The following is a 4,448-nucleotide window of genomic DNA, read 5'->3' on the forward strand; positions in this document are numbered from 1 at the left end:
ATAAACTTACATACCACGGATCTGCATACGTTCGTTTAGATGCTTACTTTTCAGTCCCTGCTCCGATGGTGAAGCTATCTACAACACACACTAGCATTCCATGTGTTGCAGTCCCAATGAACCAAACGGCTCCACCAACTGAAACCACAACAACTGCACAAGTCACTGTTGGCGATAGCTCAGCAATGGAACAACATGTTGCAGCAGCAGAGAGGGCACTCAAGAAACCACGCAAGGCTTAGCTGCTTAAGTTACCCATATGAAGAGTTCTCTGCATTTTCTGAAGTTTTATTTGCATTGTCTTCTTCAGCCATCATTAGGTTTGGCATTCATGTTTGCAACTTATATAATCAATAAAATAATATTTCAATGTTAAGGACCACCGTGTTGATAGTCAACACGTTCTTTTAGTTAACGAAGGAATTTCAAATACGTTACATATTTGGTTTGAAGCTTACACAAAACAAAACAAAACAAAAAAAATACATTAAAATTATACTCTCTGTCGGCACCAGGCTGTGATAAATATACCAGTTTATAACACAGGAGAAATCACTATCCAATATCATTATCATAAGAAGGATGAGGAAGAACCATCTACCCAAAACCTGCACATGGTTATTTGATTGTTATTTCATATTCTTGTCTAATTTTAACCATGATTGTCTTGCCACTATTTTAGAATAACTCTTGCTTGGTAAATGATGTTATAAGTATCTGATTAGTTGCATGATGATTTAGTTTGTAACCAACGGTGAAAGAATCTACAGCTCTTTACTAAATATTGGATGTAATTACTGCATTTGTTAAGATACTCTCTCTACTATGTTGTTCTATAGAAGAAGCATCAAACTCTGAATATTTTTTACTTCATGCTATCTAACACATGATGGTTTTCATAATGTTACAACTGAGTTTTCGTATTCTTGAGTATGATAAAAACGGCTTTAAGCTATTAGTATTGCTCGAAGAAACACATTGGGCCGAGGCTTAAGATCCCATCTCTAATATATGCGACTGTGAGCTTGTGTGTGTTTTAGTTGCATTAGTTAATATCAATGTGAAAAGTCTCAAGGTATATCAGTATCCAACACATACTCGAAACATATTTCATTATATCTTTGTAGTTTTTCATACTTTAACATGCAGCAATGGGAAGGCCTGTTGGAGATGCTGCCTAGCTGGGTTCCAATTTGCAAATCTCTAGTGGTCTTGATTTTCTTCAAGTATCAAGCATATATCTCTTCTGTTTTGTTTTTGCTAATGATTTGGTTCTGTAATAATCTGTATTAAAATCAGGGGCCAAATATATTGTCACAAGCCAAAAGCCCATGATATGAAGTGTTAGTTTGTCAACTTTGTTACATTAACACTTGAACGATTATCGTTTGAAGAGGAAAAATAGTAAATTATAAAAACTCCATAAGAGATCTTAGGTGTTCAATTTGGATTTAGATTTAATTTTGGTTCCTTTTTTTTTAAATTTCAAGTTTTTGGTTTATAAAAAGGGAAATTCTACTAAATAGATATTTTCAAGTTTTGGTCACAAAAATAGAACACAAAGAGGAAAATGACCAAAATGTTTCATTTAATAGGTAAAAAGACCCTAAATATATAAAAAATAAAATTAAAAATAAAATTTTATAGTTTTAGATTATATGTTTTGAAATTTGTTTTTTTTTTCAAATTTTCTTTTTATAATTCGAAAATACTTTTTGAAACTATTTTTAAAATTTTTATTTTAAAATTTTTAATATTTATTTTTTATTTTATAAAATTTTAAATCTCAATTCCAAATCTCCACCCCTTAACTCTAAACCCTAAGGTTTGGATTAGTTAACCCTAGGGGTATAAATATATATTTACCTCTTTAATGAAAGTCATTTTGATCTTTAGAGTCTATATCTGTGACATAAACTTTTTTAGTGCTATCCTAAGGTATTTCCCTTATAAAAATTAACCATCATATTAAAATCATATCTACATTAGTTTGGCTTAATTTATATATTGTCCGTCCTCGATCTATTTGATTTTATACCACCAAATCATAAATATATTTAAATTTATAATATTTTATATGATTAGAAAACGGATAATATTAAACACACAAATATATTTTCAGTAACCTAATTTTAAATAGAATGGTATTTCTGTTTGGTCAATTCTCTCAAATAGCCATTTTTAAGTTTTTGTCATAAAAATAGCTCTAAAAAAATAAGATGAATAAAATAGCCCTTTTTATTTTGAAAGTTTTAATATTTTTTTTAAAAAAATTTGAACTCATCCCAAAACCCAACCCCTTAACTCAAAACTTAGATTTGTTAACCATAACGGTATAAATGCATATTTACCTTTCAATAAAACCGCTTTTGGTCATTTTTCTCATTGGAGGTTTATTTTTGTGAAAATAAATTAAAGATGGCAATCTAAGGGAATTTTTCTATTCTGGTGTTTTATATAAATATAAAAAAATAATAAAAAGATTAATAATTATGATAATTTCCATAAAATAAACATAATAAAAGTTAGTGATATCAAAATATTTTAATTAACAAAATTTAACATAAAATAAATATGTCATCGAAAAATTGTTTATTTGTTTGGTGAAAATGAAAAAATATTAACCTTCGGAAAACATTTAGTTTATTTAGTTTGGTGAAAATGAAAAAAAAATAACCTTCGGAAAACATTTTCATTAAAATCAACGGCTAATACGGTATTTTTAAAATAAGTTATATATATATATATCAATTATATTATATAATTTATTAGATATCTAAATTACTATCTTTAAAGTAATTTTTTATTGGTTTATTCGGATTGATTGGTTTATAACCGAATTCTATCCATGTACTGCGATTTAGAAAAAAAAAACATTTGATTTATATGATATTGGCAGATCCAAACCACTTTCTTTATTTTGGTTTAGTTCATTTTAGTTGGTTCATGTTTATCGTATTAAACATCACAATTTATTATTCCCTCTGTTCCTAAATATAGGATGTTTAGAATAGTTTTTATGTTCCACTATGTAGGATGTTTTCATATTTCTAGGTAGTTTTAAGTTTGTCAAAAACTGTGTAACCAATCAAATTTAATAGTTCTATTTTGTAATTGGTTGAATAGTTTTTAATTTAAAATTTTAATGATAGTTTTTAGATTAAAAGTAACTTTCTTAATAAGTGTGTTTTACCTAAAAAATCTTATATTTAGGAACAGAGTGAGTAGTAATACTGTGAGATGGTTTTCAAAACCGACTCTTTCAACCGCTCAGACATCCATCCCCTTTTCTTACCTACTTTGACTCAGATCTTCGGCATACCTCATACAAGATATGCACATGAAAGGATATTCAATCAAAACAAGTAAATTTCTTCACAGTTTGGCTGTTCGGGTGAAACAAGAGAAACAAATATATCAATAACTAAAATTTACAAACGTTTGTGTCACCAAACTTAACTGCATCGTTTGCCTCTTCTCCCTTTTGTTCTGCATCTTTCCTTTGCAATTAATAAATAGTGATTTCCTTCAATTTTTCCTTTGACCCACTAAAATTTATGTCTACAACGATTATCGTAGTGATTCACAAACAAAATATATGACCATCCACTGAAAACCCTACAGGCACTAACCACTATTAAATGGATCAAATAAGAATTTCGAACTCATTAGAAATAAAAGATACAAACCCGGCGCGTAGCGCCGGCAAACCACTAGTTGTTGTAAAACGAAGGTTTGAGAATCAAATGTTTCTATCTATCATTAATGAATAAGTGTTCCTTTATATAGGAGATTACAAGATAAGTAAAATGGAAAGTATCCAAAACCTAAACTCACTAGGATTAGAAAAACTACTAATACATAATAATGGAAAGATAACAATTACAAGGAAAAGGAAAGATAGTTTCTTTTTCTCCAAGCCGCCTCTCTCTCTCAGGCCGGTTATGGACCGGGCCTGTTATGGACCGGACCGGTTATGGACATCCACCAATTGATTTATAACACTCCCCCTTGGATGCCATAACCATTCAGGGATTGTAATACGCTTAGTGTTGCCTCATTAAAACCTTATCATGAAAAACCCAGTGGAACAAAAACATGATGAAGGAAAAAGAGTACAACACGTACTACTCCCCCTGATGTGGACCTCAGTGGAGGTTTCTTCAGTCTGCGCATTTGATGCGTGATCTTTCCTGAACGTGCAGGTAAGCTTCCTGAACGTACAGGTAGGGAGTAAACAAATCGGCCAAGTTCATTACTGAACCGCAATTGGATTACTTTGACCTTTCCGGTCTCTTCTCATGTCTTCTGACATCGTGTGTGCATGGTCAAGAAGTGGACCTTTGGCTGTCGACTACTCTTAATTAGGTCGGACAGACTAAACACACTGTGGACAATATATACTGAGCACGAGGTACTTATGAACTTATAGTCTCAGGTCGTAAACC

This window comes from Brassica oleracea, chromosome C6 (assembly GCF_000695525.1).
Source record: "Brassica oleracea var. oleracea cultivar TO1000 chromosome C6, BOL, whole genome shotgun sequence".
In the NCBI taxonomy this organism is placed as follows: Eukaryota; Viridiplantae; Streptophyta; class Magnoliopsida; order Brassicales; family Brassicaceae; genus Brassica; species Brassica oleracea.